Below are 16,239 nucleotides of genomic sequence, written 5' to 3' on the forward strand. Positions count from 1 at the left end.
GTGGCCGAGAGCAAGCATCCCTGTACCAAACTGTCTTCAAACACTGGCTCTACCCCTTACAAGGTACATGCCTTTGTGGGTGGTGTTCCGTTCCTCTGAGCCTCAGTTCCCTGCTTCAGACTGGAGATATTAATAGTACCTACGTCACAGGGCTCTTTTCAGAATTTAGTGAGCTAACACAGGTGAATTCCTTCGCACACAGGAAGAACTCAATAAAATCAACTGTAATTATTGAGCCTCGCTTTGGTCTCTCAACACTTTTTTTACATTTTCCTTGGTCCTGGCTCTTTATCCTTATTGATATTTTAGCATTGTTTATGGTTTCTGCTTCTGTGGTAAGCCACCTCAGACCCTTTGTGGCTTGGGGTAGGTTATAAGTAAGTAAGCAAACAAATAAAAAATCTGGACAGGAGAACATTTACAAAAAAGCAAAACATTTCATTACCAACGGGCGGAACTGCAAGTGAGGCCAAAAGCAAAAGATATTGATCCTGATTCCCAAGAGCCCATCAAAAGCCACTAAGCGACATCCTGCTTTCTCTCCAACCATCTCGGCATCCTCTCCTTCCTCTCCTCTCTCTTCCTCTTTCCCAAACCCTTCTTCCTCACTCAAGAGAGTGTAAATGACGCACCAGCCCCCTAACTCCTCCAACCTCCTAACAGCTTCAGCGCCAAGGACCTCAGAGAACTGCCCTTCCTCCCCATCAGAAAAGAGAGAGACAACAGATAAGGTCACTTTCCGTGCTGATGGAGGGTCTGGAGGGAATGGTGGCTCTGCCAACGGTCGTGAATGACTGAGCTCTGTGGTGACATGAAAGTCCCTGAACCCCTCAGTGCCTGTAATTCCTGACTGGCAGTAACAGTACCTCCCAAGGTGCTTGTGTAAACGAAAGTATAGAATTCAGGGCAGCAACGTATTATTTTCAAATCCTTCCATGAATGTTGACTGTACCAAAGTAACCCGCAGAGGGCCATGAAAATTCAAAAGCCTTCGTAGGGATTGATATGGCAGACACTAGACAAGCTGGTTGAGATGTATCCCTACTCAATAGAGACCCCAGCAAGAAACAAAGAAGGAAAAGCATTCGAGCCGTGATTACTTTTTTACCTTTAGTTTATTTTTAATTATGTTTATGTTGGCATGAATATATGTCATATGAGTATAGGTGCCTGTGGAAACCAGAAGACCATATTGGATCTCCTGGAGCTGGAGTTACAGTGGCTGTGAGCTGGGAACTGAACTCGATCCTTCGCAAGAGCACTGTGTGCTCCTAGACCCTGAGCCCCTACTACTTTTAAAGGGATCTTCATGGGTCTTCTTTGCTTCTCTCTTTGAGACAGGCATCACTAGCCACAATGACAGTTGGGAATGGGCTCTGTACACAGTGAGTTCAGGGGGCAGCTCCCTAACCTCCCCCACTGGCCCTCTGAAAAGACAAGAACCACCCTCACCCCCTCCTGCTGCTGCTGCCCCCACAGCATGCCATAGGCAGCACTGCCAGAAACCCTGCAGGTCCAGCCGGGTGCTCCTCTGGGATTCCTGGACTTATAGGACATGGACCCTGGCTTGGCTGACCTGCAGTGGAGCTCTTTTCTCTCCCATCAGCCACCACCCCCAGAGACTTTGCTCTCTACCCTGTGAGTGTGGACTTTGGAACAAGCTTCATTGGAAGACCACACCTCTCGAGTGGCATTAATTAATTAGTTATGTATTCCATCTGGTTCCTCCTGACTAGTGGTATATCAAAAATATCTATCACTCACCTAAGTAGCCGCAAAGATTAAACACCAGGGACAAACAAGGCACTGCCGCATATATAGCAGGCACCCAACAGCTGCTAGTTCACACTGACAATGCCTGGGGAAGCTGGTCCGGACAGTCCACCACGGCGCCCGCCGTTACACTCAGGGAGGGGTAGCACGTCCTTCAGCGTCCCACCCACACTCCCAGGCAGCTGGGAAGTTTGTCCTGGAGTATTGTCTGACACTGATTCCTTCTTCCCACCTCCACGACCTGGAAAGAAAATCCCTAGATGGTATGCAGCTTGTCTCTGTGTCCCTCATAGGCAAAAGGAAAAAGATCAATCAAGGCCCAGTGTATGGCCTTCTGATCAATGCTCTTGACCTTCAGACACAGACTGATGGGCCTTTCTGTGTGACAATCAGGCAGAACAAAGTCACTTTCTGAACGTCTAAAGCAGACAGAAGGTAAAGGAGCTGAGTGTCCCTGGAAACACCGCTTTAGCTATCCTGGTTGGAGGAAACCGGGAGCAGTTGTAGGCAGCCGAATAAAGGACCAATGCAACATTCCACACAGATGACCACCTAGAGAATGAACTGAAGATGGCCAGAGAGGGTCCAAGGAGGAGGTGATAAGTGATGTTGAAAATTGAGCAAAGCCGGTTGGGGGGAGGAGGTGCATTCCAGGCTAAAGAACAGCATGGTCAACGGCCTGTTGTTTAGTGACAGCTGCGAACCGCAGGGCAGCAGTTAAGTGGCAGCTGGCATAAGGAACTGGAGTGCCTTCAGGTACACAAAATAAAGGTTATAACCACTATAGGGAAATACGGGAGCAGGCCTGGAATCCTAAATAGGATAATCACCAAAGACGTCATTGAAGTAGCACATTAAACAGGTAAAAGGAGGAAGAAAGAAACCTATGTGGTTTTGTGGAGGAGAAAGACTAACAATTCAAAGGTCCTGGTGCCTGCGTGGCTGCCATCTTGGTTATGGTCCCAGATTGGGAGGAAGGAGTGGAAGGTAGGAAATGAAGTTAGACCATAAAAAGGATGCCTGCTCTTGAAGACCCTCCCAGGCTATAATAAGCTTATCCCTTGGATGCAATGGGCAGTCACTGCGGGAGTTCCGACAAAGGACAGCCTGGTACATGTTTCAAAAGGATCGCTCTGACTGCTCTGTAGAGAACCAGCTGCAGGTGGCCAAGGATGACAGACTAGTAGGGAGGCTACTGCAGAAACTCAAGCTACAGAGAACGGTGACTGGACTCATTCTCTTCAGTAGCCGCATGCTGTCTCTTGCTTTCGCCATGTAAAACTACTGCATGTGCAGTCCACTGCCTCCTACAGCATCCAGTGGGGTTCTCGAGATGTCAGGAACCAGCCCCGGAGAAGGTAAGATTGGAAATATGCCGCACCAGGGCAGCCCTTGGAACCCTGGAAGCAAAGCAGATGGTGCCTGCCCTGCTAACCCTGGTGGAGAAAGGTGTCCACCCGCTCTTGCTCTACAAAGACAGAAAAGGAAGGAGTGGGAAGTCAGGCGCCTCCTCAGAGTCCTAGAACAGGTCCTGAGCGCCCGGGTGTGTGGTGTCTCAGCGAGTGCAGGTGTCGACATCCTGCAAGGAGCCCTATAGCACCCACCCCCGTGCATGCACACCCCCATCCCAGCTCTGACCCTTTGTCTAGCTTGCCTCTACCCTCATCTATCTGTCTGTCCATCCCGCTCCAGATTCAATGTGCACAACCCTAGTGGGGTCCCTCTGGCGGTTGCCGTAGTCGCTCAGCCCCGACCCGGGGCTCCCGGGAGAAGAAAATCATGAATGAAACGGATGCGGTGCTCCCACTCCCCCGCCCTCTCAGTCCAGGCAACCTTGGCATGGGGGCGGCGCTTGTGGGGACTCCGCGCAGAGTTGCTGCGGGTGAGGGGGCGCCGGAGATGGAATCCGAGGTTAAGGGTCTGTGGTGCGCGCCCCTAGAGCCTTAGGCGATGCCGGAGCTCCCCACCCCCACCCCGCCAAGCGGGCGAGCCCTGCGCAATTCCCGGGGAGCGGCGCAAACTCGTCCGGGGGCGGGGCGGAGCCGGGGCTGGGGGTGCCAAGCAGACCCGGCAGCTATGCCCGCGACTCCGCAGTCTAGGCGCATTTGGTGGGGCGATTGGGCAGTGAACGCGCAAGAAGCGCGGGACTGAGGGCTCCGCGGACAGACCGACAGACGGACGCCCCCGCACACGCAGACGCACCGAGCGCCTCACGGCCCCTGTCACACACAGATAGGGGCACACGCAGACACGCACACACTCGCGCGCGCACATCCTCCCGCCAGCCTGCCTGTCCGCTCGCCGGTGCCTGGAGCCTGTTCTGGCCGGTAAGTGCGGCGCCTTGGTGGGTGCCTTTGTGTAAGAAGCCGGGAGGCACTGGTAAGGGGTCCCCTCTGGGGCGGTAGCAAAACTGACACCTCCAACCCTCGGGACCCAGGAGCCCGCGCCCGCCCCCGCCACGCCCCCCGTGGGGCGCCCGGAAGACTGGAAGTGGGGTCCCCAAGCAAGGGAGGGAGGTTGGCCCTGGGGACCACGGAGGGAGCGGCCGCCACTCCCCGCGCTCTGCGCTCTTGCGTGGTTCCAGGGAGGGATCCAGATAGTGGTCCAGGTCCGAGCCTCTGCGGCCCAACCTGGTGTGCAGCTCTAGGCTGTAGCGCCTCTCCAGAATCTGAACCCCCAAGAAGGGAGATGGAAATGGGAACTAGCCTGCTAATTACCAAACTGTACCTTCCCCCGACTCTTTAGCCATCCGCCACCCGTTTCCAAAATAGAATCCGGTTTATTCCCCTCCCCCGACATATTGCTTTTTTTTCCTGGAGGAGGCCCAGGCTCCTGCAAAGCTCAGGTCAGAATCCTCATTAAGGAGCAATTTAGAGAGAGGAGTAGGATCTTAGCGCCCAAGAACTCATTTCCAGCTTCATTTTGCAGACAGGGAAACTGAGGTCCGACGACGTGGCATAGCCAAGGTCACCAGAGAGTTAGTAACAAAACCTGCATCAGAATCTGGGGTGCTTGGTTTTTATACTCATTCCCCTACACAGTCAGATCCAATCCCTACAAAGCCCAGAGCCCAGATATTCACGTGAGTATGCCAGGTGAATCTTGGCAATGCTGGCCCTTCCCCCAACTGAAGCTGAAGATTCCAGTCATTTCCTGCTATCCTTACTATTTTGAAAAATTGGGAGTGGGTGCTTTAGTTTGCTTCATTCCACCTCAAAGAGGGCCCTGTTTTGTAAGCACTCCATGGGTTGAAAGGTAATTGAGGAAAATAAAGCAGAAATTAGATTCCAGGGTGTTAGTCCCGGGCCTTCCAGAAGTCACTAAGCCTGAGGGGTCCTCAGTTGAACTAGGTGATGTGGTATTCCAGGCTTCATCTTCTTACCCAACTTTGAGCTGACTGTATGCCCTCCGCAGTCAGTCGCTCTGCCCTCCTTAAGCATCCACCTCTTCTCATCCAACATGGCCTTTGTGGAGGTCCCCAGGTCTCCCCCCACCCTCAACCCCTGACCCACCCCCACCCCCGCCCCATGCCTCCTCCTCCTTCTTGCCATTTATTAAGTGCAGCCTCTTGGTACCGCTGAGAAAACTTCTGGGGAGGCTTGAGTTACAGCTACATTGAGCTCCCTCAAAGGCAGCTGGGTGTCCCCAGGCAGAGTAGGCTGTCTGGTGACCGAGGGTGCCCCGAGAGGTGGGCCCAGGGAGTACAAGTACAACTGGATGGAAACAGGATGAAGCTGGATGGAAACAGGGTGAAGTTGAATGCTCACCTTGGAGCATTCAGATGGGATAGGAGAACCAAGTTCAGTCTCTAGGGGCGTGAGGCTATCTCAAGATGGAGCTCCCTTGAGTGAGGTGAGCAGGCTAGCATGGAACAGGGCTAAGGTGATCAACTCCAGGAGGCCACCATTGACATTGTAGTCTATGTAGATGGCATCCTCCTTCTAAAACGCACTGTTTATACAGACTTCATAAAGAGCAATGGCCCGTAGGTTTGGGGTATACAGGAGCTGCCACCCTGAGAGTGGGAGGCCTGGGTCCCACGTCCAGCTCCTCAGCACTGTGCAGCTCAGAAGCTCCTTGTGACCTCTCTGCAAAGCTTGCTCCTTGAGAAAAATTCTCCAATATTCAGGATAGATTTCAAGGCTGAACTATTTGTTGGGAAGAGCTGGGGGGGGGGCATTTATTTATGTAACTACTCTGGGCCTGGTTTCCTCTCCTTTTACTGTGTGAGGGAATGTTTCCTGACTTAAAAGGATAATACATAGAGGCTACTGAGCAGAGTTCCCAGGACAGAGGGACGATTCCGGACTTGATCGATACTCACAACATTAGCGCCTTAGCTTGGCAGAAAAGCCTCGTACCTCTTCCCATCTTGAGACCCTTTGAGGATGTGGGACTTTTAGGTCTTCACAACCTTTCTCCCTAAAGCTAGTCTCTTCCCGCCCACCTATGCCTCGATTCAGTGCTCAGCCCGCGTAAGCCGTCCATGTCAACACCCTGGTGGAGCTGGTTTGCGGTTATTGGAGTGATTTAACAATTAGTCTTTACATGTTGTGTATAGGCTTTCCTTATTCCTGGTCACCCGTGTTCACTCTACACCGCATACCAGGGGGGCTGATAACACCATCAGCTCCATTAAGCAGGTGGGGCAGTTCAGACTGAAGACTACAAAGACTCCAGGGGACGAGCGAAACAAAGAGCCCACTGAAAGAGTTTGGAAGGAGGCGGATGTCTTCTTCATGAGAACCAAGGTGGTTGCATGAAGCTAGGGCACCGGAGCTAGGTCTGAATGACTTCTATATTAGAAGACGGGGGGTGTTTCCAGGAGGGGGAAAGAGCCTGAACAGAGGGCACCCATAGTCAAGAATTTAGAACATAGGAAAAAAAATCCATCCCTACTGAAGTAAAGAGTTAAAGCCAAGTCATGACAAGGAAGGGCTGGTGGAGGCAGGTGGTAGGGCCCTGAGGGCCTTCTGTTGACGGGGAGCTCAAATGGGAAAAGATGGCAGTGGCCTAGGTGAGAAATAACAAGGATCTGAACTGGTGGTGGTTTCAAGAATGGATAGAAAAGGAACCTGGCATCAACGAGGCTGCATTGTCACCAAAACCTGAAAGTGATCAGATGTGGGCGCCTCAGCGAAGGGTAAGCCACAGTAAGGCTTGAGGTTGAATGGAGGTGGAAGAAGACTTGAGAGGGACACAGTAAGGCTTGAGGTTGAATGTAGGTGGAAGGAGACTTGAGAAATCCTTGTTATTTCTCACCTAGGCCACTGCCATCTTTTCCCATCTGAGCTCCTCATCAACAGAAGGCCCTCAGGGCCCTAGCACCTGCCTCCACCAGCCCTTGACAGGAGCCTTGCTGACTCCTGGTGCAAAGCTCAGCTTGCCAAGCACCTGATACTGTCAAGAGCTAGCCCATCCATCCATCCATCCATCCATCCATCCATCCATCCTCTGATACATTGAAGCATCCGTGATGTGCTGGCTTGTTGCAGGTTCCGGGAAGGTGTTGTTACGAAAGATAAACTTCCTCTGCCAGCCCCACCAGGAGAGAAAGAAAATAAAACCTAAGCAAAGATAAAATACTTGAGGTGGTGAGCAGTGCTCTGGAGAAGGGTAAAGCAGGATGAGGAGGAAGTGGGGATGAGGAGAAGACTTGAGAGCAGTGCTTTCTAGAAGAGGTTGCATGTGTAAGAGGCCTGGGATAGGAATGAAAAGATATTTGTAAGGAGCTCTGCATTGCTATGAGAGATGGGCAAGGAAAAGTGTGCGAAAGAGCACAGAGCCAATCATAAGGCTGCTTATAGGTCTGAGGAATGAGACCTATAACACGGTGATGTTAATGAGTCCAAGAGGACCCAAGTCCTATTTGTATTCTTAGTGCCCAGCAAAACAACCCTAGTGCTATACCGTGGCTCACTAAATACAGCCATTGAAGGGATAAATGTTGGACCTGGCCATTCATGTACCAGATTGCATATCTTAGATGTAGATGAATCAATAGATATGTTGTTTCATAGTAAGGATATAGTGAACTTGTAGTCCGGTCACATTCATAAAACTCAGAGGACTTGAACGCCTGTGTCAAAGACCCGTATCTTGGGCAACAAGACGGCTCAAGTCTGACATCCTTCGTTTGGTCCCTGGAGCCATGTAAAGGTGGAGAGAAATAACTCCCCACAGTTGACCTCTGATCTCTCTATACAGACCCTGGTACCCACACTCAAACATAGTAATCTTCATCTCTCATTTAGTCTGGCTCAATGTGGTAAACCCTGTTAATGACTTAGACTAAGTAGAAAAACATACCTGAAATGACTGCAAAAACAATTATAATGGTAACATTTAAGGTCTTTTTCTTACTTCTGTTCATTTCACATTTTATCCGGCTTAACTCCTGCACCCTCCACCATTTTTCTAACAGAGACTCTGAAGACACTAAATTCTTGCACAAAGGCACAGGTTTGCAGGACATGGCATTGTCATCTCCAGTAAGATGACAGATCCCCAAAAGGCAGAGAGAGCGACAGAACATAGAAATCATTTAGAGAAATGTGAATACTACAGATACCTAATTAGTTATTTAAATGAATCTGCAAGTGTCGAGGGCAAGATCTAGAAGGTAGCTAGCCATATAGAGCTTTTGTGTATTAAACTAAACAGGGTGTGTATGCATATTTCAAATTATATGGGGCCCTATGCCAAAAACAAAAGGTCACCAGAAATTACCCAAGCACTCCTATGGACTGGCACCACACCACTGCAGGTGTGTATCGTGTTTGGGCCCTAAACTTGCTCATGACTGAGTGACCTAGGTGAGGTTCTTCGGGCCTCCCAAACCGAGTTTCCCCACCTCTAGTAGCTTAGGGCTTGAGTTTCCAGGAGATTGCAACACTAAGCCCTTCTAGCTTGTGCCGTTGATAGCGATGCTGTGGCCCCCATGGCCCTCGGGTGATTTCTGGATGTGAAGCAGACAGGTAATGCGTTGGCCTACTGCCAACATGAACTGTTCCAGAGAACAGGAGACCAGCTGTGAGGTGGCACCTTGTGGAGAACAAGTTGACAGGTGGCCTTGGTCTTAGAATCAAAGACTGTCTGAACCTCCTGGTCCAAACCCCATCTGAATCTAGCAGATGCTTTGGCTCCGTATCCTGGAACAGGAAGGAAACATGGGACACAAAAGCTGGATCCTGGAGAAAACGGAGAGAGGGAGAGAGCTGTGATCAAGGAGATGTAGGAGTGCTTGAGAGGGCAGGCTTACGCCCCTGCTTTTAGTTCTTTGGGGTACATCTATACCTACAGGTGAAATTGCTGGCTTACCACTAATTCTGTGTTTAACTTTTTGAGAAGCTATGGGGTTCTTTTATATTTTTTTTTAAAAAAAGGATTTTTGTTTGCCTAGTGTGAAGAAGACCTCCCATGGATGTTTTAGGAACGAAGGGTGCAGGAAGAAGTCATTGATTTAAAACAAGTAAATTTTGTGTGAGCTCTACATGATCTGGGAGGTGAATAGAGAGGAAGAAAGTAGAGCAGATTACAAATGGGTGCAGCCTCCATTTCTGAAGAATTACTGTGATCTGAAGGCACCGTGGGTGGAGAAAGAATGCCCTCGAGAGAGATCATAGTGGGTGGAACTCATTCAAGCATGCAGGTATTTACTGCATCGGGCATCAAGGTGGACACAGGAGCCTCGGCAATCAGCGTGACCTGGAAGACCTTGCCCTTGAATCACTCTGCTCTAGTGGGGGCCAGGAAAGCAATCTGGCAACAGGGATCCCTGTCAAAGTGTGTCCTGAGAGTAAGACATGCAGGCTTTCAGACAGGCCTGGTGGTAGCAGCTTGTAAACCTCACTGCTCAGGAGGCTGAGGCAAGAAGATAGTCAGTTCAAGGCAGTCTGGGTAACATAGGGAGACTCTATTCAAAATTTAAAAGAAAAAAGTAGTAAAACCAGAGATGTAGTTGAGTCAGCAGAGTGCGTGTCTGGTACACAAGAAGCCCTGGGTTCAGTTCTCAGCAGTGCATAAACTGGGCATGTAGTGCATGCCAGTAATCCCAACACTTGGGAATAGAGGTAGGAGGATCTAAAGTTCTAGGTCATCCTTTAGCAACATAGTGAGCTCAATGCCAGCCTGAGATACATGAGACTCTATATTTACCCTACCTTTATTAAATATTGCTCACATATAATCTTAAGGTATCAGCCAGTTGTACAATGGTCTACTGAGTCTTCACAGTCCTGAGTGTTTGTGTGCTTTAAGGATGCTCTCCATGAGTTATATGCACAGTATATAGCTGCTCTTATGTTTTTACTTTTATGGAATCAGAAGTGCAAATTTCTTCCCAAGTCTAAAACAATAAAGAGATGTAGATGTGAAAAGCTTCATTACCCTCCAGCCTTCAAAGGCAATAGTTAGGCCCACTTCTATCATTGTGGGAGAGTTTTCTCTTTTCTAGAGCTTCGTGTAAATAGAATCATGTCATGGGTGGTATTTTATACTAGAAAGTAGTTTTTGAGATCCATCCATGTAATTGGACCCACACAAATGGGTCCAATGACATTGATTTGGGTGTTGATTTCTAAATGCCAACTAGAATAGTACCGCCTGCCTTATACCCCCAGGGGGAAAATGGTCTTTAGGTTCTAATCAGTGTCTTGTCCTTCTGCCCAGCCTCCAGCCACACTGAATGGCACACTGAATTGCCCATTCGCCTCACCAAGCCATTGTGTCCTGCTTCCTCCAACCCCAAACATCTCCCCTGCTTTCTAGGGACCCCTTGTCTTTCAGCTCTCCTCTGAGCAGACTCCAGCTACACACCCTAGGCAGCCTCAGCCTTCACTTCACACATGTCTGGCACCACTCTCTAGATTGCAGGCTCATAGAGAGCAGAGACTGGGACCAGCTATGTGTCTCCAGGACAAGCTACATAGATGTGGATACGTTATACTGTGTTTCGTCTAAGATTCATTCAGATATAAACAGATGAAGAGACCCAAAGTCAAACACCAGGAGGATCCAGGGGAATCCCGCAGGAGTGGGAGGTGAGAGGGATTATGGGAGCCAGAGGGGTTGAGGACACCACAGGAACACAACCCACAGACTCAACTAAGCAGGGCTTATAGGTCACAAAGACTGAAGTGACAACCACAGGACTTGTATGGGTCTGAGTTAGGTTCTCTGCTTATATGTTGTGTAGCTGGTCTTGTGGGACTCCTAACAGTAGGAATACGAGTGTCTCAGACTCTTCTGTCTGCCATGGGACCCTTTTCCTCCTAGTGGATGGCCTCATCCGGCCTCGATATGAGGATTTGTGCCTAGTCTTCTTGTAACTTGTTATATGCCATGTTCGGTTGATACCCCTGGGAGGCCTGCTCCTTTTTTGAAGGGAAACAGGAGAAATGGATCTGGGAGAGACAGGAGGTACTGGGGGGGGGGGGTTGTTGGGAAGAGTGTAGGGAAGGGAAACTGCAGTTGGGATGAAATATATGAGAAAGAATAAAAGAAAGGGGAAAAATAACAAGTATGCAAGTCAAGCCTACTTTAATCCCAGCCCTTGGAGGAGGCAGAAGCAGTAGGATTTCTATGAGGTCAAGGGCAGCCTGGTGTATAGAGCAAGTTCCAGGACAGCCCAGGTTACACAGAGAAACTGAGTCTCAAAAAATAAAACAAGCAAACAAAAAGTACACAGCAGCCAAAGGGATGGCTCAGTGATTGGAACACTGATTGCACTTGCGGAGGGTCCAGGTTTGATTGCCAGCACCCACATGGCAACTATAACATCTTCAGGGATCCAGCACCACCTTCTAGCTTCCATGAGCACCAGACATACATGCAGTACACATGAATACACACAGGCAGAACATTCTTGCACATAAAATAAAAATAAGCATTTTATGTATATACATGTGTGCATGCACACATGCGCATGCAACTGGAGATTATATATTATATTTTATATTTATATTATATGTTATATTATTATATTCGAATACCATCTAAGAGGTTCTAGATTCAATTATCAGGACCACAAAACAAACATAAAAACACAAATTTAAGAATAACAATGGAGGGAGACAGTGCGATGACTCACTGAATAAAAGTGCTTGCAGACAAGGTTGACCTGAGTTCTATACCTGGAGTCCTTATGGCTCCAAAAGTTGTCTTCTGACCTCTGTAAGCATACTGTGGGGTGTGTGTGTGTGCGTGTGTGTGTGTGCGTGTGTGTGTGCGCACGCGTGCACACACACACAAATAAATAATAAATAAATGATTGTATGTATGTAAAAATTATAAATAAGCTACAAATGTATCTCAGGCCATTCTCTGAAGTTGCTAATGGGAACGTGGTGAAAAGAAGTCTAATTTCTGAGCACGGACGAGAATCACAGCCTAGGACTTACGGCCCAAGAAAAGCTCCGCAGCTCAGGAAGCCATAGGGAAGCAGAGACCAGTCAAGCAAAGTTGCCTGGAGGAGGTGAACTTTAAAGGTTTTCAAGAAGGAGCCTGTGTGGAGCCCTGGGTTATATAATCAGGATAATCCACAGAAAGCCTTAAAACATGATCCGTCCAGCTGTGCCGAATGCTGGGTCTCAAAAAGCCACCCTTCCCTCCTCTTTCTCTCCTTCTTGCTCCTTCCTTCTCTCACGTCTTTCCTTCCCATCTCCTTCTAAACCTGAGCGCACGGGGAAGGACTGAAGGCTTGTTCTGTTGCCTTTCCTCTCTTCTCTGCACCTTCTCCTACACTGGATGAAACCCATCCCTTGTTCCTTCTTCACCTGCACAACTCATAGAAGCCGTAGTCATGGACAGAAGAGCCAGGGACTAGCCCTAGCGTGGGGTGTTACCAGGCCCCTGACAGCCAGAACACTGGAGAAAGAGGTCAGTCCGAGCTCAAGTTGCATGCAGCAGCCCCCCAGGAGGAGGCACACACTGGGGTGGGCCTTGGAAGAGAGGACTGGAGGCCACAGCTTGGAGATCTGGTCCAAACAGGAAGCATAGGAGACAGAGGCTGAGAAGCAGGAGAGAACATGGCTGGGGAGGGACCCGTTTCTCATGGAAGAGGACTTAGAGAATCCAGTTATTTTACCTGCTCCTCCCCAGGGCTCTGGGTCTGACTGAGGGTCTGGAAACAGCCAGGGCTCTCCAGAGGAGAGAGGAGGAGTTTGGCTGGCAAACCCTTCTTAGCCTGCAGATCTCTTCAGCTGCAAGAGCCTGAGGCAATGGGAAGCTGACTGTAGCCGATGGCAACCGCAAAATAACTAGAGGTCTGTCTCCCCTGCCTCAGAGGAACACTGGAGGTGACCCTCTGAGCTGGGTCAATGGGAACAGCTATGAGGGTGTCTACCTCAGGATTACTTAGCATTTTCTCTGCGCATGACTCGCTTGCTAGTCTTCACCACTGCCCTGCAGCTCCCATTACATCTGCTGAGCCTCAGAGACATTAAAACATCAGCTCAGAGCTCTAAAGGGAAAAGGTGGTAACATATAGTATTTCAGCGTGTAAATCCATCCTTTTCCCAAAGAAACTGTGCTTGATTTAAGGTGGGTGACCACAGGATTGCCAGTGTGGCATGTTTTGAGAGAGCCAACTCATGATTGAGATGTCTGTTGAAGGCCATCCAGGGCCCCAGGAATGCAGCTGTATTCCAGGACACAATCATAAAAGAATTCACTCTCCAGAGCCCAGGACCAGACATCATCATGTCTTCTGTATTGGCCAGAGTGATCTCCATGTCAGATGCTAAAGCTCCCAAAATTTCCTTCAGCTTCTACAAATGGATGGTGGTGTCGCCCGCTGTGGTGGTTTGAATGAAAATGTGTGCTCCATTTCTGGGTTGTAGCTAAGTACAGACACAGTCGAGCTGACAACAAGAATAGCCCCCACAGCACAGCGGCAGCATTTACTCCGTGGATATCAGCAAATGTTACAAAGCAGGGTCTTGCCACTGAAACCTGTTGCTGTGCTGGATTCAGGACTCACTTTGAATCTCCACAGAACTTGTATGGGAGGAAAAGGGGCTGTAGTCAATGGAGAACACCCCAGAGCCTCACACATCAGAATAACAATTGGCATCCCCCCCTTTAACACAGCAGCATATATCTGTGCAAATCAATGTGATTATGACATTTCCATCGTATGTGTGCACAATGTATTCAATCATGTTCAGCCCCCCCCACCATGCTCTCACCCCCCTCCTTCGTCCTGATGTTCCTCCTCTTCCCACTTCATCTTACTTCTATTTTCGAGCCAATTTTTGCTTGCTTGGTTTTTTGTTTTGTTTCGTTTATCCAAACAGGGCTTCTCTGTATAGTCTTGGCTGTTCTCAAACTCCCTCTGTAGACCAGTCTGGCCTCAAACTCAGAGACCCAACTGCCTTTGCCTCCCAAGTTCTGGGATTAAAAGTGTGCACCACCACTACCTGGCTGCCTTATTTATTTATTTGTTTGTTTGTTTATTTATTTATTTAATTCTATATCCTACCTATTAGAGAAAATGTGGTATTTATCTTTCTAAGTCTTGCTTCTTTCATTTAACATGATAGTCTCTGGTTCTATCCTTCTATCAAATCGCATAAATTCATTCTTTGCAGGCAAATAAAACTCCATGGTGTGCACACACCACACTCTTTATCCATTCAGCAGCTGATGGACAGCTGGGCTGATTCCATGATTCCATACCTGAGTATGTGCACAGTGCCACCATAACTTGAGTGTGCCAGTGTCCCCGTCATCTGCTGGCTTAGATTTCTTTGGGAAAATCCCTAGGGGTGGTATAGCTAAATCCTATGGAAGCTCTATTTTTAGCTTTTTGAGGAACCTTCATACTGATCTCTATAGGGGCTGCTCTAACCTAACATTCCCAACAACAGTATAAAAGAGATGCTTTCCCAGCATCCTCTCTGGAGTATGCTATTTGGTTTCCTGGAGATAGCCATTCTGACTAGAGTGAAGCGGAACCTCAAGCTATGGTCTGCATTTCCCTGTTGGCTAAAGATGTAGACATTTTTTTCCCATTATTTGTTAGTCATTTATGCAATTACCTTTGAAAATTGTTCAACAGCTGGAGTCTTTAGGAGCTTATAGAATCACATCCTGAACATTTTATGTACATCTCATATAAAAACCTTGTATAGAACCCAAAATTCACGTAAGCTTCATAACAACCCTCTGCACCTAAAGTGTGTATCAGGTAAGGAAATGGGAACCTGGGAATTGGACATCCTGATCAAATCAGGCAGGCAGTTGGGAGCCCTAATTTGTAGAGAGATATCAGAGGCTCACATTTGCTTCTTTTGTGGTGATTTTAAAAGCCACTTGTCAACACTCAAACTCTAGCTCATTTTGACTTATTTACTTTTTTAGAACTACTTTTTGAACAATTGCCTGGGTAAAGATTAAGAAGGAACACCCATATCTGAGACCATAAACCAAGTGGTCAACTAGAACCTGACTCTGGGGCTGAAACAGTTTAAAGCCTGGCTCTGCTGTTTGCCAGGTGTGCTCTTGAACAAAGAATCCTCTCTCCCACCCTCCCTCATTCTCTCTCTCCCTCTCCCCACTCTCCCCTCCCCTCTTCCCTACCCCCACTCCCTCTTCCTCTCCCTTGGCTCTCTCTTTTCCAGGCACATGTGTAGAAGGAGCATGTTGTTTTCTCCCTGGGATTAGAAGGAGAAAAGAGAAAGGAGGTGATATGTTTGGTGTGGGATCCGGCACACAGTAAACCCTAGTCCAAGGGAGGCCATGATGACCCCTCCAAAGCCCTGGGTACAAGTCTTCCCAGTGAGGCAGGACCCTAGACATTGATCACAGAACAGAGGGAAAGACCAGGAAAGTGAATACCAGGCTCTCTGGGGGAGTCAGCAGGAATTCTTGAAAAGGTGATATTTGAACAGGGTCTTTAATTTTTATTAGCATGAAGTATGTCATTTTCATAAATAAATATCATTTTATTTTATTCTTACCCCCACTACCCTCTCTACCCCCCCACACACACACACCTTGCTGGCCTGTTTCTTACCCATAAACAGTCCCCACTTCTCTTAAAGGGGAAATTAGTGCTTTCCAGGCAGACAGATAAAGGGACTTTTCCAGTAGAGAGGAAGGTGCATTTCCAAGGGGTGAGAATCTAAGTAGAGGAAGCATCAGCACCCCCACGGGAGGTGTGATCACACCTTCACCATTTGTGATTGCCTGTTTTCTCCTCACAAATTAAACTGTGTACCTGGGGAGGGGGGAGCAGAATGGAATGCTTTCAAAGTCTTAGAAAGCACAGGTAGACCAGATGACCTTTGAACCCTCCAACCCTTCAGTTGTCCCTAGAGTCCCTGTCTGACACACCATTCCTCATCACATAGGTCCATCCAGCTGTGTGAATGGTCACATTGCCCAATGATCCCAGCTGGACTCAGATTCTACCAACAGGTGGCTCAGCTTTGTCCACTCTCCACACCTGGTCAGCAGCCTTTA

General features: G+C 48.6%; 1 protein-coding gene across 3 annotated transcripts in view; it reads left to right on the forward strand.

Annotated features, from left to right (window-relative positions):
* The first annotated feature begins 2,675 nt into the window (after positions 1–2,675).
* The window catches only part of Ptpn5 (protein tyrosine phosphatase non-receptor type 5), a 59,333-nt gene continuing 45,769 nt past the window's right edge, over positions 2,676–16,239 (forward strand). The window contains exon 1 of one of the 3 annotated variants that reach the window (XM_048427036.3): positions 2,676–3,131. The gene's annotated coding sequence lies outside the window, so the exon portion shown is untranslated. Of the gene's footprint in view, positions 3,132–3,811; positions 4,101–16,239 lie in introns of those variants that run through there. The other 2 variants (XM_048427034.3, XM_048427035.3) reach the window with 2 other exon arrangements.

Source organism: Myodes glareolus, chromosome 24, assembly GCF_982192425.1.
Source record: "Myodes glareolus chromosome 24, mMyoGla1.1, whole genome shotgun sequence".
Classification (NCBI taxonomy): domain Eukaryota; kingdom Metazoa; phylum Chordata; class Mammalia; order Rodentia; family Cricetidae; genus Myodes; species Myodes glareolus.